Here is a 26897-nt window from a genome sequence, read left to right on the forward strand (position 1 = left end):
CTTGGACCTTCCACAAAGCAATGTGCCTTACCCTCTCTGAGGATTTGATAGGGGTGGTGTGGGAAGGTGTGTGGAGAGAATGGGAGGAGGGAAGGAAGTGGGAACTTGAATTGGTATTTTTTAAAAATCTAATAAATAAAAAAGTAAAAACAAAAAGAAAATAAGAAAATGAGTCATAACTTTAGTGTTAATACTCCATACAGCAGCAACGGTGAAGAGAGAGACAGGGCTACTTCTCCGCCCCCCCCCCAATGATAAGGAGTGAGCAAATGGATTTTGAGTTTTAGAAGGTAGTTTATTAATATTAAAGAGTATGTTAAGAAAACATTTTTAGGCATTTTCAAATCTGGGCCACTACAGATTCTTGAGCACATAAGAAAAACATTGTACTATTTAGGTGTGTAGTACAGATCTGTAATCCCAGCACTTGGGAGACTGAGGCAGGAGGATTACAAGTTTCAGATCAGCCTGAGCTTCATAGTGAGACCCCAAGGAAGGATGAAAAGAAGGAAGGAAAGAAGGAATGAATGAGCAAAGGAAAGAAGAAAGGAGAAAAGAAGGGAGAAGTAAAGAAGGGAGGGCACGCAGGTGGGAAGAGAGGGAGAGAAAGAAGAAAAATGAAAACTGGAGGTAAGAAGGGAGAGAAACAAAAGGAAGGAGGGAGCAAGGAAAGAAAGACTTATGCCAAATCCCTAGAAAATTGCCAACGATTCTCCTTTGAAACTCCTGTAATCAACAAGAATATTTACAAGTATTTACCAGCCTCACTGACAGGCTTCAAAGGCATTCTGAGCTTAAGAAAGTTGAAATATATTGAGTTTATTAAACATTAACCTCAAAACAGCCCATTCAAGTAACTAAAAAAAAAAACACAGGACAAAACAATGAGGTAGTGAAATGGCTTCACACAATGTGAATGACGAGATGCTATCCCACAAGATGACTTTTTCCTGCTTCAAGAATTACTCTGTGTCACACATACACAAAATCCCTACCATTGATTAAAGAGCCAGTTCAACTCTCTGTACTTGGCAGGTCTGTTTTTGTGTATATAAAATCAATCATAACATATGAGTTACTTTGGGAGTGTAAAATGCAGGGATTCTTTTATTACTCAATTGATCTAGATATTACCACTTAGCAGAACACCCTGCCAAGATTCCCCTCCTGCGTGGAACCCTGCCTCTCCAGTCCTTAGCTCCGTGCCTAAAGAGAGGTGAGCTATCTAGGACTTCCATCCTCCCACCCACCAAGAAGTTGTATTACAGTAAAATAGCTCTCTTCCCTAGGGGTGGGACTTGATTCTAAACTCATAGGACCTTGTACCACTCTTGAATTATGCAGATCTGCTGGTACACAAATGCATGCACATGAGTCACATGCATCCACATATATGCATATACACATGTAAGTGTACATATACAACTACCCACATGACCAAGACCACACAGAAGCTTCCTCTGTGGTACTCTACACATGCCCATTTGGTAAATCCATAGGGATTTTTAGTCTAAGATTCCTTTCTTTCTCCAGCTGAGTCACTGGCATCTCTGAGTCATGCCCCTTCCTGCTTGGATCTCCGTACTCCAAAGCCTTCCAAAAATGCGCTGTCTTGCACATAAAGAAAATAGAATGCTCACTGGATCTAATGGTCTTGAATTCCATGGTCCCTGAATCTAGAATGTGCAGAAACACCTGAGCTGATCCCATTGTGTCTGTTTTTGCAACACTTGGAGACAGGTGAAGCCCATCTATTTGGAGCAAACAACTATTTGTGTACTAGAATTCAGATTATAATATTATTTTTGTCAAGCTTAAGTATGATTTCATTTGCCAGACAAAAATGTCCATTATTTTACTATTTTTCCCCTTCAACACTCACTCTTTCAATTTTGTAGGCTCTTAGACTTGTCTATTTCCTCAAAAACACCCTTCTCAAAAATACCCTATAGTCACGGTTTGTGAAGGGAGGGGAAACCTGACATGGTTTCAGCCTTTCTCAACTTTTCTTCTGTTGATGAGGACCAAGCCATACCATATTACATGCCCATGAGCTGAGCCTCCACAGCCTCTGGTCTCCACCCAGTAAACAGAGCTGTCTTTGGAAGCTTGTTTCACGGCAGTGTTATCCCACACACCCAGCACACCGAGGTTCCTGAGACACACTGATAAACTGATAAACAAGTCAGGGAGTGAGTGATGCGCTTCCCAGAAACCCCAGCACGGCCCTGCGATTCACACGGATGAGCCCGCCTTCATCACTGATTGAAGCAGGCTCTAGTTTGCCAGCAAGCATACAATGAGAATAAAACACTGACCTTGAGACTTCTATTTTAGTCGTATGTTAATGGAGAGAGCTCGGATTGGACATCCGCATAGTCTGTCTACAGAAAGTCTCATGCTTGTAAAAAATAAAAAATAAAAAATAAAAATCTTTGAAAAATGCTTTGATTTTAAGCTTTAGCTTAGGTTAGCTGGAATCCAGCCCACCACCAGGTGCTTTAGCTGGTATGGATTTAAAGGCTAGATTTTTCTAAAGCATAATTAACACTTCTCTAATATTTCTTCTGAGTCTGCTCGGGTCATCTGACGAAGCCAACTACTGGAAAGAAATTATTTAACCCATGGGCGTAGAGATCCAGGCACCGGCAGCATCCTGTGTGCTCGCTTTTGTCTCTTAGGGGGACGGCTTCTGCCAGCAGTCTGAGGGTTAAGCCTCCTCCTGTCATGTTTGCCCTGAACTTGCCCAGTTAAATTGCAACAGCATGGGTCTCCATAATTATCTAATTGTTAGTGTTGTGCCTTTACGTAATTTATGATGTAGCATTAAAGTCTAACCCTGGGTTTGAAGCGGAGTGCAGCAGTGCTGACACCCGAAGCTCAAATTAGTAGGTAAGCACCCAATTAACGGTTCTGCTTCTGCACTTTCATTTCCATCTGACCACACTGCTACACTAATCAGTTTTCTAAGCCTTTCACCTTCGCCATAACTAACAAGCATTTCTCTCCTTTTTATGTCTGCGGATGCCCTGCGTCCACATTTAAAAAAAAAAAAAAATCTCTCCAAGACGCTGTCTTTATGATTACTGCCGAAAGTGGCTTTTCACGAGTCAGCTGGTGACCTCAGATGCCCTCTGCGGGCAAAGCCAAAGGCCACCTAGAGGGCTTCCCACTTCCCTGACACTACCATTCTGGTGTGACTTTTCTCAGCTGATGCAGTCACTCAGCCTAAAGGATGGAACGATTTGAATATTCAGATCGTGGAGACAGTGTGCGCTCTCACTCGGGGGACCTTGCGGAAAATGCCTCCCTCGCATCTGACAAAGGAGGAAGCAAAGAGGACATCAAGTCTGAGGTACAAAGCAATCAGGCATAGTCTCTTTTCCAAGTGCGTATAGCCTTCATTTTTCTCCCTGACATCCTAGACCTTTGTCCTTGTTTCCTCTACCCATCTGCCCCTCCAAAACTGCAGCAACTGAGCAGAAATATTAGACTGTCTCGGGAGAGCCATGGTACCCCTAGGATCTCAGCACCTCTACCGAGGGAGACTTAGACGTCTGTGAACGCCCATTTGAGCACCTTCACGGGGAAATGGCTTGGTAATGACCACATAAATGCACAGCTGTGCTTGACTGCTCCTGAATTTCCACTCCTTCATCCTTCCAGAACCGAGACCACTGGAATTTAGCTTAGTTAACTGAGGCTCCTCGAAAGCTGAGGGTGACAGGAATCATTGCCAACCCCCTGCCCAATGCACAGCCTAAGAACCACATTTAGAGCCTGCCCCTTCCTGCATTGTTCCCGAGTGGATGCTTGGACTCGCCTTCTACTTCAGGTTCGTCAGCACATGTGCCTGGCCAGGCATCTCTGTCAAATTCACGCTCGCTCTAAGCCCAGCGCCATCCAGAACTTTATTCAGCACAAATAGCGTGCAGATCTTAGTACCTGAAGCACGTGGTTTGGTTTATTTCTATTACATGCTCATTACTTCAATATAAAACTCTTATTATGAGAAAGGAGTCGAAACACAGCCTCTAGAACTTAAACTTGCCGCCATGGTGCCATCTGAAGACCTGTCTGGAACGCATCGCTTGGCAACCCCTGTCCTCAAAGAAACTAGGGGAAATTATAGTTTTCATTTAATTAGTGGTGCCTGGCTTTTCTAGTTGTCCAAAGTAGTTTCACCCAACCTTTGAGGTGTGGGTCCTAGAAACCTGACTGGGGACAGCAAGGAACTGAAGAAAGGACAGAAACACAGTCTCACAGTCAGGAAAGCAGAAGTCCAGTGGAAGACCAGCCATCCGTAGAACTAGGACCCTCAGTGAGTGTATCAAGTACAGCAGAGTGGAGGGCTCAGTCAGTTCCCATAGGCGGTGTGGGTAGGTGAGTGGTTTCAGGCTGTAATTGTCCTGCAGAAAGAAGCTGCACATGCTAGCCTCTGCAGGTGCAGGCACTGAGTCACTCGCTTGCCCTTGAACTCCCAAGGGAAAAAAATCTTCCCACCAGTCCTTAGCTTCAGGGAAAAAGGCTTGGCCACTCCTACGGGGCTGAGCCTCTGGAGTTCTCAAGAGTTGTGTCTATGATGACATATTCACTCAGGCGGTCATTCACTTGGGATTTCTTTGGCTTCCTACATAGTTTCATATTCACTATGTATAGAGTTTATTTTATTAGAAATACGGAGGAGGCTGGCAGCCATTTTGTAGGCTCTCTGGGACACAGAACTCAGTAAGTAAGAAAGCCGGAATATTAACGTGATTCCTGGGGCTGAGGAGATGACTCGGTGATTAAGAACTTGTACTATACTTAAAGGGAACTCAGGCTGTTCCCAGCACCCACAGCCATCTCTAATTCCAGTTCCAGGGACCAATGCCTTTTTCTGACTTCCAAGGGCACCCGGGACACATGTTAGACACATCTGTAGGCAAGCAAAATACTCATAAAACAAAATAAAAAAAAGACCGGATTCCTCCCTCTGTTGAACTATGCCTCACTATAAATGTGTCTTGGCACAAAGCGAAGTCTCACGAGCTCACCAAGACTCTTGATTGGAGACAGTAAGAACAAGAGAAGTGAGCTGAAATTAGACTGAGAGAATACACTAACAGCACAGTATTTGAGATGCAGCTTCAGAGACGAACTTACTGTGGAATAGCTCCATGTTCCTGGCCCCCCCCCCACTCAGCTCTTCATTATGTAAATGCGTCTGGATAGATTCTGATCAAGTCTAACCAGGCAAGAGCACTGAGACTGCATTAGCATATCTTCTGTATCTTTGATCAGAATTTGATCGGAATCATTTTTGGCATCCAGATACTTAAATGTGTCAAATTAGCAGAAAACTTGAATTCTTTAGGAACTCTGTGAGAAGCACGCATGGAGAGTACACAGGCCAGGAAATGCCCTAGCACAGCAATGGTGGATGTCTAGGGCTCTTGCCAAAAAGACACGGTACAGATCTATAGAGGAGTGGCTTTCCCTCCCCAGAGCTGGAGGGAACCGGGGTTTAACAGGAAGCTCTGGTAAGAAGCTAGGCACGGAGGCAGTGCTGGTTGCATTTCCAGAGGAAGCTTCCAGGGAGATTGTAATACCTTGCTACCTCTGTGTGATCGGTGTACATGAACACTTCAGAATCTTTGAAAAGAAAACTTTTATTCGAATTGCTTGCTCAATATAAATCTGTAGAAGTAACAAGCAAAAGGAAATCTCCCACTAGTCATTGCTTGAATATCAAGACCTCTTGAAATAGAAAGGTTTGGATTCACACTTCAGTTTCCTGTTACCTGAACCCAGTCCAGTAATGTAATCCTTCCGAAAGAAATCGGCAGTAAGGTGAGAATAGTACTGAGTGTGCTGGGGATGTGGGGGCCATGCGATGCAGACATGTGTGAAACACACACACAAAACTCCTGCATAGCAGACACGGTCTTCTGTGTGTTGTAAACGGAGCGGGCTGCTTTTCGTCCCGCCTGGCTCCCGGCTAGCTTTTACCAGAAATAATTTCATGGAACCTGCATTTATTTCAACACTGCCTCGCCCATTGTATCTAACCTCTTCTTGGCTAGCTCTCACATCGTAATTAACCCATTTCTAATAATCTGTATATCACCACGTGACTGTGACTTACCAGGATGAGTCAAATCTACATCTGTCTCGGAGAGGAGAGCCATGGCGTCTGCCTGACTCTGCTTTCTTTCTCCCAGCATTCTGTTCAGTCTACTCTGCCTATCTAAGCTGTTGTCCTACCAAAAGGCGAAGGCAGTTTCTTTATTTGATCAATAAAAGTAACATATAGACAGAAGGACCTCCTACACCATCTGTGCTTAAGCCTGCAAGACCAGAGAAGGACTTTGCTGTTCATGGTTCAAAAACACTTGCTAAAGAAGAATTCTAAGGGCTGGAGACATAGCTCAATTGGTGAAGTGATAGCCACACAATCACAAGGATCATCCATAACACCCACATAAAAAGCCAGGAGTGGTGGCACAGACTTGCAATTGCAGCACTGGGGAGCCAGAGACAGGGAGGTTCCCAGAACTCATTGGCTGCTAAACCTTGGGGAATATGTAAGAGGGAGAGCCTACATCAAAAAGCAAGGTGGATCTGGCCTGCTGTGTCTGGAAGACACTCTTTCCTTGAAATCACCCATTCCTCTGGCTTATGATCTTTCTGCCTCTACTTCCTCATGAGCCCCTAAGACCCTGCCCCTCCCTGGGGGGTGGGAGGGGGAGTTCAAGGAATATATCCCACTTAGGACTGGATTCAGAGACTGGCTGCACACACAGGGCCTACACAGGTTTAAGCCAGAAGGGCCCCAGTGCTGAGAGGGATCAGTGAACATGGGCTCCCACCCCTAACCAAGAAGGTATCTGTAATTGATACCCTCTTACAAAGGCTATCTACAAGCCGTACTTAAATGGGCCTTGTGCCCAATGGTAGATGGCCAACATAAAAATGAATTCAATGGTATTTTTGTAGTTTTTGTTTCATATCAATTTGTTTGGGCATTTTCTTTTTTACCTATCTTTTGTTTGTGTATTATGGTTCTGAATTTGTGTTATATGGGGAGGGAGGGAGGGAGGGAGGGAGGGAGGGAGGGAGGGAGGGAGGGACAGAGAGAGAGAGAGAGAGAGAGAGAGAGAGAGAGAAATTCTCATGTGCTTTCTTCCTTTTTTAATTCTAGCTTATTGTTTGTCTGTTTGTTTTCTAAATAGAGAAAGAAGGGGCAAAGAGTTGGGTAGGTGAGGAGATGGGGAGGATCTGGGAGGAGTTGGGAAAGGGGAAACAGTGATAAGAATATATGATATGAAAAAAATTGTTTCAATAAAAAAAGCTAGGTGGAGAGCAATGATATCAACTTCTGGCCTCAACATGCACACATATACACAAACACCAGCATATACCACACACACACACACACACACACACACACACACACACACACAACCACATGCAGACATAAACACCAAATAAGATAACCAAAATAATGAAAAATAATTTCAGAAATACTGCAAATGGAAAATGCCCTATGTTAATGCATTAAAAGTACTAATATTGTTAAAATATCCAAACTGCTACTAAACTATTACTAAGGCTATCTGAAGATTCAATGCAGAATTCCAATGGTATTTTTCATATAACTATAAAAAGAATCTCAAACTCATATGCAACTGCAAAAGACCCATATACTAAAATAACCATGAGCAAAAAGAATAAAGTTTGGCACCATATCACTTAATTTCTAAATATGCTACAAATGTATAGAAGTAAAAAAGTCAGTGGAAAAGAAAGAAATCTCAGAGAGGAGGCTGAGAAGTGGTTCATGGTTAAAGTGCTTTTTACACACATAAGAACCAGCATTCAGATTCCTTTAACTCCAGCTCTCAGGAGGCAGGGAGGGGGTTCCTTGCATAAGTGGGGTAGCTAAGCTAGCAATCTCCAGGTTCAGCAAGAGACCTTGTCCCAATAAAAAGGTAGAGAGTGATCACAGAAGCCACTTATTATTAATTCTGGGCCTCCATATGTGAATCCATGTACAAACACATGCATACCACATATACAAACGCACTCAAAAAAAGAAAGACCTCATGAGTGTATGATCAATACGGGCTTTGTAAAGACTTGTTTATTTTTCCTTTGTGTGTATGGGTTTTGCCCAGAAGAAAGTTCTGAATCTCCTGGAACTGCAGTTGCAAAGGATTTTTGAATAACCATGTGGGTGCCTGAAATTGAATTCAGATCATTTGAAAAAGCATGAGGTTCTCTAAATCGCTAAGATATCACATATAAGAGCTAGCTAGCTGGTGTGTGCCTGGTATATAAACCGTAATGGTAAAAGGGCAACCTCCCCCCCATCACACACTATAGATAAAATTAAAGAAAACTTTAAGCCAGGCGGTGGTGGCTCATGCCTTTAATCCCAGCACTCGGGAGGCAGAGGCAGGTGGATCTTTGTGAGTTCGAGGCCAGCCTGGTCTACAAGGGCTAGTTCCAGGACAAGCTTCAAAGCTACAGAGAAATCTTGTCTCGAAAAACCAAAAAAAAAAAAAAAAAAAGAAAAGAAAAATTTAATCATACCCAAAAGTGAGTCCAAAACCATAAAACTACTAAAAGAAATTATAAGAAGAAAACTCTGTAGCATTGGTCTGGGCAGTGTGTGTGTGTGTGTGTGTGTGCATGTATTGTGGTGGTGGTGGTGGTGTGGGGAATGATTTTAGATACACTTCAAAAACAATAAAATAAACAAATGAAACTATATCAAAATAAAGGCCCCCTAGACATCAAAGGAAACCCTCAATAGAAAGCACTTTTCTGTTAGCAGAGAAAATCTACAGAAGAGAAGTAAACATTGACAAACCACACATCTACACATTAATAAGTAGTTAATAGTCAAAATACATAAGGAGCCCAACAACTCAATAAATAATCTAACTTCAAAATAAGAGAGCTATCTGAATAGAGGTTTCTGAAAGAAAGATACTTAAACACCCAGAGTCTACAGGGCAGAAATAAAAGTCAGCATTACTAATCACTAGAGAAATGCAAACCAAAGCCACTAGGGGGCAGTCAGGGGCCTCTAGAGGAACAGGACTGAGAGAATGAATAATGCTAAAAGTGTGTTTAGTGGGTGGAGATAGAGCTCTGGGGTTAAGAGCATTTGTTATTTCAGAGGACTTGAGTTCAGGTCCCAGCACGCACATGGCAGATCCCAACTGTTTGTAGCTCCAATTCCAAGGGATCTGACCACCAGGCACATATGTGGTACACAAATAAACATGCAGGTAAAATATCCGTACATATAAAATAAATAAATAAATTTATCAGGGGGTTTTATTAGATTGGCTTTAATCATATAGTAAATGATCTAACAATGGCTGCCTTCATATTAGACAAACTGAAAACTGGGCAGCTGCTCAGTCCATAAGCCTGGATGCCCCAGTAGTCTCCACCTATTGCCGAAGACCTGAAGGCTTTTGGAGAACTAATGGTCTTCTGTAAGCAGAGACTGAGTGTTCATTCCTGGCCACCCAGACCTGAATAATCACGCAAACTAGATTAGTTACAACACTGTTTGGCCGAAGGTTCAGGCATATTACTAGCAAGCTCTTACATCTTAAATCAACCCATTTCTAGTAATCTATGTATCACTACGAGACTGGGGCTTACCAGTAAGGTTCTGGTGTCTTTCTCCTTCAGTAGCTACATGGTGTCTGCCTGACTCCACCTTCTTTCTCCTTGCATTTCAGTTTAGTTTCCTTGCCTAGCTCTATCCTGCCCTGCCATAGGCTAAAGCAACTTTTTTATTAACCAATGATAATAAAGCATACAAAGGGGAAATCCCACATCTGCCTTCAATTCACAATGGAAGCCTAACGAGGCTGGGTTCTGATGGCAGTGAAGGAGGCAAGTGACAGTGGCAGCTGTGGCAACAACTGAGTAGATATTTTCAGGGCTGCCTTGGATAACTTAGTACTGTGTTCTCCCCTGGGGAAAACTATTTCTCCCACTCTCAGCATTCCTTAGTCGCCTGTGATTCTTTGTGTGGGGTGAGGCATCACGGGTGTTCCCCGTCCATGTTAGTATATTTATTGTTGTTGTCCTTTCAGCTCATGATTAGGTTTCCAATTTTTCATTGCATAGATGGAACCAGAGGAATTTATTTTGAGTGAAATAATTCGGAGATAGACAAATATTGTATGATCTCTCTTAAGTATAGGATCTAAAAGGACTGGGCTCATAAAGGAGAGTAACTAGGTGCATTGAAGTTTAGGAGGCCTGGGTTAAATCGTGCACAATTTCAACTGAGTAGGAAGAACGAGCTACAGAGGTCTGTTTTACAGCATGGGGACTAAAGAGAAGAACAATGCTTTAAATTCCCACAATCTCTGAAAGCAGCTGTTGGTCTTAGAGAGATGGCTCAGCTAGGAAAAGCTCTTGCTATGCAAGAATGAAGACTGGATGTCAGAACCCAGTACCCGCTTAGTAAGTTGGGATAGTGTCCTGTGACTATCTGTAATACAAGCTCCAAGAGAGCTGACACCCTCTTCTGGCCTCTGTAAGCACAAAGGCATGTATGTGTACACACAGAGAAAGAGAGAGAGAGACAGAGACAGAGAGACAGAGAGATAGAAATTCACATACATAATTTAAATCAATATTTTAAAATAAAGTGGATAATAAATGTTCTCTCATTTAAAATGGCATGCAGGATAGTACACATTTTAATTAACATTTTAGCTGAATGGGTGAATTATTACATAATGTGAGTGTGTATTTATACATAATGTGTGTGTATTCAAGCATCAGTTGTAGGTAACAAATATACACAATTTTTATTTATCAATTAAAAATTATAATAACTTCAAATCTATAATCAGGAGCTTCCAGTCTAGGGCTGGTGGCTAATCTTCAACAAAACTGCAAGAGTAAACTTTGTTTTTCTGGACTAAGAAAGAATTTACCTCACTAACTCTTAAAAACAAAGGAGAAAAACAAAAAACCAGGATGACCACACCTGTATCAGCCTGGATGTGTTCCTTCTTTCTAAGACCAAAAACCCAAGCTTGAAAAAGTGACAACAGGTGATCATGGTCTCCATTTCCCCTTCTCCTCTAGTTTATGAGTTATGAAGGAAAGGATATCTTAATAGAGAGGTAATTTAATCTGAATTCCCTCTAATCCCTGAGCATCTGTAGGCTGCCTGACTGTCAGAAGGAAGTGTGTTCTTCCAGCTGTACATAGGGTCTACAGGGCTTTCGTTCATCTACCATGTTTTAGCATCTATTAGTAAATACTCATCTAAAAGGATGGATTTGGGACACAGATCCCAGTCGTCTTGTCTTTTCTAATTTCTTATTTCAGGAAGTTTACTTTTTCCTTTTTATAGCTCCAAAATAGATCAAAGGAGTCAAGGGATGCACCTATCTGTTTGCACTGATAGACGGCTGCATATCCCAGCAGGGTATGCGGTTTCTTCTCGGATTCTTCTTGCAAAGCCCATAATGTGAATTGACCATCTTCTCCCATAGGTCATGAGTTCCAGCCTTCACTAGTAACCACCCGCATCTTGTTGTTGGAGGACACAACTCTGTATTTTGTTCATAATGAAACAAAGCTACCCTTTATTGTGTGCTGACTGTGTCTCACACTGCACATTTCCTCTCAGCACCACAGGGCTGCAAACATTCACATTGTAAGTCATCCACATTCAAAGGAATATCTGAGACCAGACTGATTCCAGGAAAGTGAAAAGAACAGAGCGTTGCTTGGTGGGTTCTGACCATCGTGACCATAGCGAGCTCAAATCTCATTTGTGTCTTTATCAGGCCTGAAGCTCAGGATCCTTCCAGCCTCTGAGAAGCCAGTGTTCTTGAGCCTTTTTTCAGATGGGAAATTCAAGCTTTGAGCTAGGAACACATGTGAAAACAGGCTCTCCAATGACTTTGGGGTAGAAATCTACCATCTACTTTGTCTACGCTTCGTTGGCCCACTTCTTCAGTCTTGAATCTGCATCTGAAAATTCAAAACATTTCTTTTCACTACAGTAGGCTCTCCCATAGCCGCATTCTTCAGAGGTGACTTTATTTGGCCTTTAAGAGGCACCATCTAGGGTATTCCAAACCTCTTACATGAATTGCAAATGTGTGAATTGCATCAGTTCACATTTTGCTTCCCCCAAAACATGGACTTCAGAAAGAGGCTCTGTGTAAAGAAGTCTAACTTATCCTTTTCTATAACATGAGGGCCTGCTTGTTGGGGTTTCTGTCCTGCCCAGTTCCCACAGTTGTTAGGTCCCAAAGAATCACACAGAAGGTCTACATAAGTTATAAACCTGATTGGCCCATTAGCTCAGACTTTTTATTAACTCTTATAACTTAAATTAACCCATTATCCTCATCTATGTTAGCCACATGGCTTGGTACCTTTTTTGGCGGGGCAGGTCACATCCTGCTTCTTTGATGTCTGGACAGGAATAGGCTTCCTCCTTCCCAGAATTCTCCTGTTCTCATTGTCCTACCTCTACTTCCTGTCTGGTTGTCTCACCTATACTTCCTGTCTGGCTACTGGTCAATCAGCGTTTATTTAAAACATAATTGACATAATACAGAACTGACCCACACCACTTTTCAACTTTGAGACCCAAAATACAATGCTGACTGGACAAATGGAAAGACTCGGAGTAAACATCAGGATCTTGGCTTATGAAGGCACGTGTTCCATACCTATGAATGACCATGTCAAACCCAATAGAGTTAAAAACTTCAGGGACTCAAATGCATTGGATTTTAAATAATCCAGACATCGATGATTTCACAAGAAATCTTCCAAATCCAAAGTAAGTTTGAATTATGTTAAATTCTATGTATGTTGGTTCAGAGATTCCCCTTGTCGTGGTCTTCCTCCAATTACCATGGCAGAAAGCTTGACCCCAACAAGTAGCTTGTTGTCTGAGATGTTCACACATTTTTCATAGTCTTAAGTTTATGAGATTTTATTTATTTTTAAAGGATGTTTTGCCTGCAGGTACTTTTGTACAACTGCATGCAGTGTCTATGGATGCCAGAGGGGAGCATCAGCTCCTCTGGAACTGAGTTACAGATAGTAGTGAGCCACCTTGCATACGCTTAGGACCAAACCCTGGTCCCTCTGCAAGAGCTCCTCACCACTGAGGCATCTTTCTAGATCTCATTTTTCATTTTTTAAATGCACACTTTAAGTCTATTTGAAGAACTGGAAAAGCAGGTAGACTAGAGCCACATTGGGTAGAATCCTTATGCATTCAAAATGAGATGTATGCCTGAAATTCTTAAAACAGGTCTGTTAATCAAAGAAGGTAAGAAAAGAGGGAAAACAGATGTACAAGTGAAAAACAAATAGCAAAGTGGCAGGCTGAATCCAACCATGTCAAATAGCACATTAAATGTAAGCCAATGACAGCTCCTATTGAGATGTAGCGATGGGTTAAATAAAAATAAAACTTAGAAATCTAAGACCATCCTATGTGCTATCTTCAAGAGAAAAACTTCAAATGTTAATTAAGAAGCACATATAGGTTTAAAATCAAAGAACAAAAAAATACACACCAAACAAACTCAGTCTTAAAAAGTAGGCAAGGCTTTACCATCAGTGGATGACATCAATTTCACGATAACCAGAAGGAGGGGAAATGGTTCAATTAGAAAAATGCTTTTGGTGCAAGCTCAAGTGCCTGGGTTCAATCCCCAACAGCAGCACTCAACAAAAGCCAGGTTTAGTAACAAGCATTTGTAATCCCAGTGCTGAGGGACAGAGACAGGTGGGTCTCTGGGGTTTGCCAGCCAGCTAACCTAACTTATGTGGCCAGCTCCAGACCAATGAGAAACCTTATCTCAAAAAATGGGAGGGCGTGAGAAAAGGGGGACAACACTTGATGAATGACACACAAGATTGTCCTCGATCGCATGTGTGCACACACAGCACTCACACACACAAATACTTACACACAATCAGACATACATGTGAGCATACTTCTGACCAAAAATAGTTAAAGAGGGGCAACTCCTAATGCTAGTTTAATCCGTTCATCAGCGTGATATCATAATTATAAATGACTGAGCAGCTAATAACAGAATCTCAAAGCATGAAACAAAAGCTGAAGAACCAAAGGAAGAAAGAAACAGATAGAGAGTGTATCATGAAGATTACTCTATTAGTCATGGTTCTCCAGAGAAAAAGAATCAATAGGAGAGATAAATCTACAGAAAGACTTAACAGGGGGTGTTGGCACACATAACCGTGGAAGTAGGGATTTCCCGCCATCTGTCATTAATAAGCTAGAGACCCAAGAAAGATGCTGGTATGACTCCGGTCTAAACTAGAAGCCTGACAGTTTAAGTCCCTGTCAATATCCAAAGGCCCAAGGACCAGGACACCTATGTCTGCAAGCGAGAGAAATGGATGGTCCAGCTCAAAGAGAAATCCTCTGTAATTTTTTGTGAAAGCTCTCAATAGATTGGCTCCTGTCCTCCCACAATACTGAGGATGAATCACTTGTTTTCCTTAGTTCACTCAATAAAAGACTTACTTCTTCCAGAAATGCCTAGAAAGATGTGCAGAAATGTTCAACAAGCTATCTGGGTATCCCTTATCCCAGTCAGGTTGACATATAAAATTCAACATCAGAAGAACAGATGATCAGAACAAAATTGGCATAGCATCCTTTCACTATGGCATCCCAAACACTTAATAGCTAGTGAAGCCCAGGTTCTAAGTATTCAGACCAGACTCCAAGCTATTGGATTCACTTGTCTTGAAAAGCAGTATTGCTTTAGAGACTGGACCATAGCAGAAGGAAGACGTAGGCTAGGTGTGGAAGTATTAGAATGATGATCATTCATCAACAAACATGGATGCACTTCACATTAACAGCCGGTGTGATTCCACAGATATGACTGCATGAGATTATCAATGACTCTAGATAGAAACCCACTTTGTCAAGGAAAGCCTTTTATTCTATTGAAAACTCCTGAGAAACAAGGTCTAGGTTTAACCATTCCATCCTGGTGGAAAGTCCATCCCCACAATAGAAATATCAGAAAGTCACTGTGAAACAAGCAAGAATACACAGCTTCTTTTGTTTTCCCCTTGGTTCAGGAGACACATGTTGGCAATGTCCTCATTTGCATTCAGAAAGACAACACCCGCCATTGCCCTGGAATTCTTTCATCACAATGGCGAACGCCAGTGCTAAGCAAAACATATTGGGATGCCAGCACCTTCTGTTGAGCAAGTTGTCTATAAAAGGCTGCTGAAAAGCAGCATATGTTTCTGATAACTGGAAGACACACTATATTTAAGGAGCAGGAAGGAATGTAAATGCTGAATATTAATGCCCTTGAAGTCGTATTTACATTTTAAATGGATCTCCCTGCTGAGCAAGGTGGTGTATCCCTGCAAGCCCAGCACTTGGGAGGTGAAGGCAAGAGCTTGTGATTATTTCCTGCCGATAGAGTTCAAGGTCAGCTTGGGCTATAGGAGATACTTACTCAAAAAAAAAATATCAATTTACATATTGATCTTTGATGGGATTCAGTTCTTCCCCAAACAAGGCAAGTCCTTCAAGCATTTCTTTTCAAGAGACTATAGTAGTGAAAAGTTGCCCTTTCTCTTAGTATCTCTGTAGAAAGATTAAGAGACCAACACTTTCTTTTGAAAGCAAGGATGTTTTAAATCTAAAATGAGGCTAACCTCTGAAGCAGTGTGCGGCAGCTATTACTGGCTGGTCACTTATTCACTAGAAACCTGGACTCTCAGCCTGATGCTAAGCAGATGTGCTCAGTTAGTATGCGTATGGGAAACCAGGAAGGGCAACAGTGAAATCCACGAATGCAAAAAAACAAGGTGGTCCTTATCACTTGGCTCCCTACTATCTCCATTTCCCCAGGGGTTGAAGCTTGTCCCATGCAGAGCCCGCTATCCAGCAACATTTATGAGATATATCCACCAGCTTTGCATGGCCACTTGGGACCACAGAGCCCATGCCCTTCAAGGAGAGCTGACAGATATAAGAAGGAGGTTAATAAAGAAAAAGGGTGCTATTGAGTCAGTCTTGGATCATGCCCAAGCTTTATTCCTAACATTCTCTGAGGTCTACCAATCAGTCCATAGTCTAGAGGAGACACAGCTGCCACAAACAGCATCATAGACCTCTGAAACCCCAGCCCACAGCCCTGATCTACAAGCAGGGTGTGGCAACCTCTGGCTGTATGTAGTTTGCATGTTAGCATGTTCATGGAAGGGAAAGAAAAGTGAGGGCTGATTAAGATGAAGAACAGAAGAAGAGAGACATAACCTGTAAAGACCTAGCTCCATAACCTGGGGTCCTAGAAGAACTCAAATCTATCCCCATATTTGCATATCAGTCGTGCAATTTTGGATAGGCTGCTTAATTCCTCTAAGTTAAGTTTTCTCATTCAAAATGAGGCAGAAATTGCCCTAAAGATACAAATATGCCAATAGAGTTCTTGGTCCTATCAAAGATTAGCACACCGGTGCATTGGAAAAGGAACAGCAAACTCCATTACTTAATAACTGATATTTACACAGATTAATAGAGATGGGTTAAATTAAGATGTAAAAGTGAGCCAATAAGAATCTGCAGCTAATGGGCCAAGCAGTGATTTAAATAATATAATTTCTGTGTCGTGATTTGGGGGCTGAACATCTGGGAACTAACTAGCAGCCTCCTATTACAACAAATTGGCACTCCAACAAGTAATAGCTAAATCCATGTAAAACCTAAGAAAGCTTGGAAAGGAATTCTAGACACAGAAAAACAAAGTTTAGCTGCATTGGAGAGCGGGGGCTGGTGGCATGTCCCAGCTCCCTTAAGAGAGGTCGTTCTCATTCAGTGGTAACAGAAAACAAAGCCACATGGTTTTGAAACAGTGGTTTCCTGGGTCATACTGCCAGCATGAACTCTGGCTCTTTCTAGAGGTCTGGCTATGGGTCATTTAAATGGGGTCTGTGAGCAGAGTGCTGCAACTTGCTTAATGGCAACATAGACATGCTGTGTGCCTAAAAATGGAGCAATGCACATGGCTCTCAGAGACAGTAAACAGCTCTGCCATGCTGGACTGGGTGGAACAAGCAGGCAGGGTCTTATTGGCCCTAGCCATACCTGCTTAGTAAAAAAGAAAGAAAGAAAGAAAGAAAGAAAGAAAGAAAGAAAGAAAGAAAGAAAGAGGGAGGGAGGGAGAGAGAGAGAGAGAGAGAGACATACAGACAGACAGACAGACAGACAGACAGAAAGAAAGAAAGAAAGAAAGAAAGAAAGAAAGAAAGAAAGAAAAATAGAAAGAGGGAGGGAGAGAGAGAGAGACAGAGAGAGAGACAGAAAGAAAGAAAGAAAGAAAGAAAGAAAGAAAGAAAGAAAGAAAGAGGGAGGGAGGGAAGAGACAGAAAGAAAGAAAGAAAGAAAGAAAGAAAGAAAGAAAGAAAGAAAGAAGAAAGAAAGAAAGAAAGAAAGAAAGAAAGAAAGAAAGAAAGAAAGAAAGAAAGAGATGCTTCTGGTCAGAAAATAATTACAGATACACAATAAAGACAGATTCAGATAAAAGAGGCCTCCAAATGGGTCAGAGTGTTCGATAAACGTTTGTAGGTTTGAGAGAAAGGGAAGAAAAAGAGTATAGAGAGTTAGAAAAAGAAATAAAACAAAGTCTTTAAAGAGACAGAGTACAAACAGTCATAGATTAAAAAATAAAGAACATTAAGCCACGTAAAGATGGAAAATACACAGAGAGTGTAGATTGTGTATATTACTGTTTTCTTTGAATTTTTGGACTGTGAAGGAGCTAAGCAACCAACATATATACTTTAAAGGTATCTTGTCTTCAAATTTTGAGTCTAAGGATATGTTGCTTTGAAAAAGAGGTTCTTCTTTTGTTTCCACAGAGGATGAGAACCTGTGGATTAATTCCAGACTAATGTGGTTTGATGGGCCAAAACTCCCTGAAAGGTTACTATGAACACCCCCAAAAATTGCTTCACCCAACAAAAAGAAGGAAGCAGTTTGGAGGGAACTATGCCCAAATTCCCTAAATGATTGTTTATAAATGTTTGTTTACATCTAAAGAGGGATATGCTATACAGATTTGCATTGGTATGGGGTTTGGTTTATTACTACAAATTTAAGGTCAATGTTGTTATATTTCTGCTCTTGATTAAGATATTGTGTTTATCCAGATCATTTAAAAATGTAATATATAATCAAGAAATATAGGTTAATAGATAATCATCTATTATGGTCAAGCTGTAGTCATGTTAGTTATATTTTCTACATGTACAGAGACGTATTTCAGATGGATAGGCATTCTTTAAACCTTTCAAAGACTAAAGAATATGGCATTTAAAATGTTTAAGAACTTAGGACTTTTCATGATATGAGGCACATCTGCTGCTGGCAGCACCAATCTGCTTCAGGAGGATGATGGACATCAAAGAGGCTACTCCTGGAGTTGGTTAGACATTTGGGCAAGAAACTGCTCTTGCCTGTCCTGCTTAATGCTATTCTGTATGAACTGAGCATGCAGGATCCACATAGAAATGACTGCTAAACTTGCCTAAAGGTGATATGGTTTTTCAGGGTTCCTACTTCAAGAAAGAGTCTGCCAGACATTCTGCAGGACACAGAAGAAAGCATCTGATGGACTTTGCCATTACAAGGCAGAACAGGTCTTCAAATTTCTTGCTTCATGGAAAAGTCTCCTGGAAACTATGGGCCTATAGGCTAAAGATAGATGCCCCAATTGTACAGAAGAAATTTGGGTGACCCTCCAGGCAGCAAGATGTCTGTCATTTCTAGAGTTTGGAAGTTGCTTACAATGCACTTCCTGTTTACTTAGGTAATGTTATATTCTTCTGAAGTCTTTGATGGAGTTGAAGAATAGATAGTTAAAATTATAATTTTCCCTAGTTATGGTAAAAGATAAAGTAGACATAAATATTATAACTATAATTCTTGCTTGATAACTGTTTTGTTATATGTAATTTTACTATGTTAAAGTTAAAACCTTCCATTTTATTTAAACAGAAAATGGGAAATGGTGTGGGAGGTCCTTCTGTCTATGTGTTGCTTTTATTGGTTAATGAATAAGGAAACTGCTTTGAGCCTATAGCAGAGCAGGGCAGAACAGAGCTAGGCATGGTAAACTAAACTGAATGCTGGGAGGAAGAAGACAGAGTCAAGGAGAAGTCATGTAGCCCCATCAGAGACAGGCACTGGAACTTGATCTGGTAAGCCACAACCTTGTGACAATGCACACTTTAATAGAGATGGGTTAAATTAAGATGTAAAAGTTAGCCAATAAGAATCTAGAGCTAATGGGCCAAGCAGTGATTTAAATAATATAGTTTCTGTGTGGTTATTTTGGGGCTGAGCAACTGGGAACTAACTAGCGGCCTCCTACTACAACAGCAGGTCACTTATTGGAAAGCTAAAATCATGAAAACAAAGTCACCATTAAAAAAACTACAGCATTAGCTATGCGCACTGCCTAAGAGGATCTATAGATGTGCTCCCAAAAGCCTTGTGGCAGCTAGCTGTCGGCCTTTTCCTCCAGTGACACACACTGGCCTCTAAAGGGCTCTAAAACTCAGCACGAGGACAAGTTGCCTTCTTTCTTCTCCTTTGCAAAGACAAATCTGACAGCAAAGTAAGACCCATGTAGATGTTTAAACAGTCCCTGTGACACAGAGAACCCTCAGCCCAGCCATGAAGGATAGACTCTGCCACCACATCCACTATACAGATGAGCCCTCAATTAGTACAGGAGCCATGAGTGCTAGGCTCAGAGGAGAGGCACGTCCCGGGCTCTGCCTCTGCCACCAGCCACACTATGGAGCATCCATCACAATAAGTACCTCAAGGAACACCACCTCTGATACCTCTTCATCGGGCGGCCAGCAAATGAGGCACTAGATTAGCTCTGACATGGGCAGAACACGAGCCGAGTTTGGCCCCATGTAATTAATTGGACCTCCGCCAGCTTGACAAATTGGAATGATGAATCTATCTTGTATGAATAGGGAAGAAATGCATAATCAGTCAAAGATTTCGTTAAGACAGCTTTTCTCTGACTCCCTGCCACAGCTAAATCCATTAAGGCAAGGAAACATCACTTGAAAAGAGGCGATGTCCTTCATATGTTCAATTTATGACTTTCTATTCTTGAATTTATGGGCGAAGTCAACTCGGATTTGTTTGACTTTAAGGGGAGAGAAGAGGTTTGTCTTGTAAGTTTAAAACACAATTTGTCTTCTGGGTGCTTTAGCTCAGCTGGAAATATGAGTGCGCTTGGGGGAGTTATTATTAATTCTTGAAGGTATTTCGATACTAGTCAAACCAAAGAGGCTGCCTAGCCTCTATGGAGATAATAGTCTGCTAAATGAGAAAAAGACACCCACAAAAATTTTCTCAGCGATCTCGTCCTTCACCCTCCTCTCTCAATCCCCTTTTCTATGGAGCAGAGCCAATTCTACAGCAAATGGGAAAGGACTTCCTCCTTTAATTGGCAGGGGATAGACACAGTTTCAATCTGTCCTACATCCAGCTTGGATCAACTTATGAAGTGAAAACATCAAATAGGTGATTATCTAATTTAACAAATAATAAAAAAAATCAAACAAGATAAATCAGCCCTCCTGTTAAAAAAAAAAATGCTTGTATTATTGATCAGATTAACAAACTAGTTAAACCTGGAGAAGGGGGGGAGGAATAAAAAACAATGTTTCCAAGAAGAAAAAAAGAGAGAGAGGCCTCCTAAGTCTCACTTATAGCCTGCAGGTGTCGGTTGGTCCAGCAGCCTTACGTTGGTGTGATTACTGTCCTGCAAATATCTGAGTCGATAATATTGCCTACCCTTTCAGCTAATAAGGAAGGCATTTGGTTGTTTTGTTTCTTAGTTTTTCATGAGAAAACACCAAAGCTTTCACAAGCAAAGCTCTGTAAGAATTGATCACGCCAATCTATGTTTCAGAGGCTGTCTTGATCCTACTCATTTAATACAGATCCAAGTGTTTGGACTCTGCTTAGCTTAAAATGGCACTAATGAACCCCAGGACAGATAGTCACGGACATACTGACTCACTGAGGCAGGCCCCTCCAGGTACCCACCAGTCTCCATTGCCGGTATGGATGAGAAGGTACTGAGGGAGGGTATTTGGACTGCATCCTTGGGGAGGTATGGTGAGGTTTAGGCATGCACAAAGAAAGACGAAAGAGCAGGTGGCCTGGGCTATGGCCCAGCAGAATTGGGACAGGAGGGCAGTTCCAGATATTCTGAAACGTTTCACTTTTTCTGTGTCTCTGCACCAGGAGAAATGTCCTATAAAAGAAGATACCTGTGAAACTTGTTAAATACCACTTTAGAAATGGACTCTGCCGTCCTGTAATTTGAATCACACCTTAACTTCAAGTGGCAAGATGTCTTTCTTCCATACTCGTAAAAACTTTTAATGTTCAATGAAACTTAGAAAGGAGAAAGGGGAGGAGGGAAATGTCAAAGGGGGCCTTTTATAGGACGTTTTCAAAGGCTGTGGAGACAGCCACCGGCAGGCACAGGCTTTTATGAGGGTACAGGAGAGGAGGGACCCCCAGGGAGGCCACTGAAGTTGCAATTAACAAAGAGGACCATGTTTGGCTGGAGGCATCAGAATTCATGCTTAGGAAGGCGATCACTAAGCAAATTGGAGCCACTGTTAACTGAGATTCTGCTTGTTTGCATGTGATAGAGTTACTGAAGAATCGCAAACGTTTGATGCTTTCATCTTTTTGTCCCTTAAATGTTTGTCTAAACCAGTTTCGTCTTTCCAATTGTTGTGAGACAGGAAAAACTGCCTCTGGAGTAGTGTTTTATATTTTTAGTCAATGTATTATCATCCCTGTAGCAAGAAATGAGAACTTAGACAGACTCATAGAAGTTTAAAAAATATATACCCAGTTTGTCGTACTGTGGATATATAGCTAAAATCCAGAATAAAGGTTTCCAGATTTCATCTGTAGCTTTTCCATAAATACCATCACTACAGTACAGTAGAATTTGTACTGGACTCCCTAAGCAGATTAATCAGAACTAGTTCTCAATGCCATGTTATGCCCTGGCTGTAGACATGGGACCTTAGACAGACCATGTCCAGTCGGTGTATCTGCTCATCTTAACTGGGCGACTCACTCAGAAAGGGTGACCACTTCTCCTTTCACTTTCTACCAAGCTGGCCCATTTTATCATTCAAAGGCAAGTGCCACTATGGGCACGGCTTAGGAGGGGGCAGGGGAAGGCATCATAAATGGGCCACCAACGTAGAGTGTTTACCGGGGACACAGGCAGGGCATCAGAGGGTGTCCAGAAGTACCAGACATAATGGATCTGTCACATCAACACTAATGAATGTTTGTATAAATGACTGTGTGTGTGTGTGTGTGTGTGTGTGTGTGTGTGTGTGTGTGTGTGATCAAGCTAGACTAGACATTCCAAGTGTCATTCATTGTCTGTTTGATCTTGGACAAGTTGCGTGGCCCCACTAATTTAGAGGATTTACAATCTATTTCTCAGATTATAAACCCTCAAAGGATTCTGCCCAGACACCAAATAAATTCGCCTGTTAAACAGATGCTGCAGGCTCTTTCAGTCCCCACCATCTTGAACAGTGGTTCAGGCAGCTTCCAAAGCACAAGGAAAGCTTTAAAAAGTTAGGCAGCTTTCATCTTCTGGAAACCTGATTTTCAGTAAATCAGAAGTCACTACCTGCCCTGGGGGATTGGACACAGTTTACATTTCTAATATAGATTTCACAGAGTGACTTTAAGAATCGTTATTCTTATTTTCTTATTCATTCACTCAATCACTCTTTCTTTCACTTTTGCCATCCTATTCCTACAGGAAGCAGAATCAGAAGTTTCAAATCTTATGGAACAGATGAAAATCACCCAAATATTGATTTGATGCTGACTCCTGGTGCTACATTACTTAGTTCCTTTTCAAGAGTTTGGTGTGGACCAGTAGCCATTATGAGCATCCCGGCCTCCCACACTGAGGCCAGTCTTCCCCCACATCCATCATAGGGACCCCAGACCACTACCCTGTGACCACCTAGGGATGTGCAGCTTCCCACACCAGAACTCTTAACTCATACAGAAAGGTGGAAATGTCTTAGGTCTTAGGTGCGTTCCACATGCTCCCACTTCCAGAAAGAAAGAAAGAAAGAAAGAAGGGAGGGAGGGAGGGAGGGAGGGAGGGAGGGAGGGAGGGAGGGAAGGAAAGAAAGAAAGAAAGAAAGAAAGAAAGAAAGAAAGAAAGAAAGAAAGAAAGAAAGAAAGAAAGAAAGAAAAAAGAAAAACTGAGTAGATCTATAGTGAATTAAAAGTAAGTTGGGGGCTCATGATACTTTTCATTGGGTAAAAAGTCTTGCCACAAAACCTGAAAACCTGAGTACAATTCCAGAGACCCAATATGGAAGGAAGAAAGAATCAACACCAACAAGTTGTTCTTTGTCCCCCACACATAAGCTACAGCAAGAACATGGACATGCACAGAGTCCATTTATCAACTATTTGAGGTCATTATTTTTCATTGATGGGACCTTGTACTGCTAGTAGCCACTAGAAAGCCTCCTGGAAATGGAACAAGCACCACAAGTTCCCCACCCTTAGAACTGGGTGTGGGCCATTATGTGGATAACCACAGTCAGTGGACTGCGGGGTTATCCAAACAGAAAACAACAGACTCTGGAGGGAGGCACAGAATGGCAATGTGGTGAAGCACAGACACTGGGCAGACTGAAGTGGATTTGACTCCTGTCCCTGCTGAAATATGAATTAGAGTGATAAACAGTTGGCCCTCTAAGCCTGTGGGTCTTAAACCCATCGATTTTGTCAAGTAAAGATTGAAAATAATCCAGGCGTGCTGTTGGTAATGTATGGAATGAGTGCAAGCCATGTCTCTATCATTCTCTACGCTTATGTATTCACAGAGGTATCAGCCATTATATTTCATCTAGCTATGTGCATAAGATACAAGGACATGTGGTAACTATATATGAGACTTGAGCTTCTATAGGTTTGGGTGACCAAGGAGGTTTTAAAACCATTCCCCTCAAGATGATAACTACACGTAACCTCTGGTGTCTTCTTCAATTTATTTCTACAAAGATTTAAAGTTCTTGCCATACAAGTCTTCCACTTGTTTGGTTAGAGTTACTCCAAGATATTTTATGCTATTTGTGGCTATAGCGAATGGTGATGTTTCTCTGACTTCTTTTTCACCCCATTTATCATTAGTATACAAGAGGACCACTAATTTTTTTTGAGTTAAATTTGTATCCTGCTATATTATTGACCGAGTTTTTGAGTTGTAGAAGTTTCTTGATATAATTTTGGGGGATCACTTATGTAACTATCATATCATCTGCAAATAGTGAGAGTTTGACTTCTTCTTTTCCAATTTGTATCCCCTTGATCTCCTTTTGTTGTCTTATTGCTCTAGCTGGAACCTCAAGAACTATACTGAATAGGTATGGAGAGAGTGGACAACTTGATATCTGACTGATCATAGATTTTTTTTACAACTGAATTTTATTATTTTTAAAGACCTTAACAAAGTATTCCCTATTTTAGTTATGGAGTTCTTCCTTTATTTAACCTTCACCCGGATCATTATAGTCCAGGCCCGGCCGGAAGTGGCATTCCTCATCGAAGCCTCCCCTTCATGCAGGTGCTGCATTCCCCTCGGCTGTGTGAAGGGTCAGCCTATTCCTGATGATAAGAGCGAGGGCCACTGGTGGCCTTCTCTCACCAGAATGGTTATGCTCATCAGATAAACAACAGAGAGAATAAGAGGAGCAGTTTTTACTGGTGAAGGGATGGAGATAGGAAAAATTAGTAGGAAGCTCTGATAAGCATTAAAAGAAATGGAGCAGAGAAAACAAACACCATTTTTATCATCTTTCTCAGGAAAAGTCAAGTTTCTGCCTTCCTATGTACCTACTCCTGTGGTAGTTTGAATATAATTGGCCCTTATAAGCTCTCAGGGAGTGGTATTATTAGGAGGTGTGGCCTTGTTGGAAGAAGTGTGTCACTGTGGAGGTGGGCTTTGAGGTCTCCTATGCTCAAGCTACACCTAGTTCAGTTCACTTCCTGTTGCCTGAGGACCAAGATGTAGGACTCTCGGCTCCTTCTCCAGCACCATGTCTGCCTGCCTGCCACCATGTCACACCAAGATGATAATGGACTGAACCTCTGAAACTGTGAGACACCCCAATTAAATGCTTTCCTTTATAAGAGTTGCTGTAGTCGTAGCATCTCTTCACAGCCATAGAAACCCTATCTAAGACATACTGTCCCTCTGGGCCAGCAATGATCCTGCTCTTGACAGATAGCTTTTCCTTCAAGCATTATCTACCATGTAAACCTATGGTGGTCAATTATAACATTGGTTTCCAAACCCTTTCACCACACCACAGATGCCCAGCACTCAGTCCCTAGAGTCCAGACAAGTTCTTCCTTTGTATTTAATTAACTCCCATCTGTAACCCCTTCCCCGTATGAGTCACCAAGGTCCAGTTATGGTGCCTAGGCATGTCAGAAGGAAAGATAATAAGCAAATTTGGTCTTATTCAAAATATACCTTTCATTTAAAAATAAATTCCACTGTGCCTCAAGCCATCTGAAGTACATTTGCTTTTATATTAATTAATAGAAATTAATTAATAGGAATATATGTGTCAGTCTCTGGGCTTTTAAGTCCTCCCTTTCATTCTTCATTCCCTGTTCATCCTCCACATCTCCTGCCCTGGCCCTGCTCCAATATTTCTTTCTAAGATGTGGCTGAATGGTTAAGGAAGTTTGGGGATGCTCTTACCATAAGTGGAGCTAGGATGCTTGTAATATGAGAAGCCAGTTCTCCCTGCAACAGGAATCACTCCCCTGAAACCCAAGAAGATTACTTGCCTTTCTTCCCTGCATGCTTCTGAGTCTTTCCTGGGGTTATTGGATTAATCACATCTCCTTCTTCCTCCAGGCAGCAACTGGGGCTATTCACACATTTTACATAACAATCCATGGCAGATGCAAGCATTTATTTACCGCAGGTCAGTGCTCCTCAGGCTTAATTGCCAAGGTAAACAAGCACCTAGATTTAAGCCCCATATCCACAGAGAGCCTTGGGAGTGTCCAATCTCTCTGACATCTTCACCCTGTCTCCCTGACTCAGTGGCTTGATTGGCATGCCTCAAGGATGGTTTTCACACCGTGCTTTGCTGTTCTTTGTGATAGTGGCTAGTCTTTAAATGTCTCCAGTCTGCAGCCAAGACAATGGTATCCACCTTCCAATTTTCAGCCTTTATTTCACCTGCTGTTCATTTGCCTTTGAAGAAAATAACCTAGAGATTCAAACTGTCTAATGCATCCATTACTTTTGCAGAGCCCCCTTGGGCTGCCTTTACGAATAGATACCTCCCCCACCCCCCACAGGCACTTGCCTACCTAACTAAGGTAATTCCAGAACCTGAAAAACAACTAGAGAAACAACAGAAATATTCAGCTATACAGAAGGTCTCCAAATTTAAATTTTCTCCATAGCAATGTAGAATCAGATACTCAAGTGTCAAACAAAGAACACTTGAATGATTTGGTTGAGATGTTAAGTCCACAAATACATATTTTGGTTTGGCTTTGACTGTGCAAAAAATTCTATCATGACACTAGAGGTGATGGCTCTTTGGCTAAATAATACATCAGGACCCTTCTTAAGGAATAATAGTAAAAATTAAAATAAATGCCTCACCAATGCCTCCTCCCAATCTCTGTTCACCTTGACTCAACCTCCAAATAGAAAGCTCTATCTTCTATACATGCTCTCTGTCTT

This window comes from Myodes glareolus, chromosome 24 (genome assembly GCF_982192425.1).
Source record: "Myodes glareolus chromosome 24, mMyoGla1.1, whole genome shotgun sequence".
NCBI classification, from domain to species: domain Eukaryota; kingdom Metazoa; phylum Chordata; class Mammalia; order Rodentia; family Cricetidae; genus Myodes; species Myodes glareolus.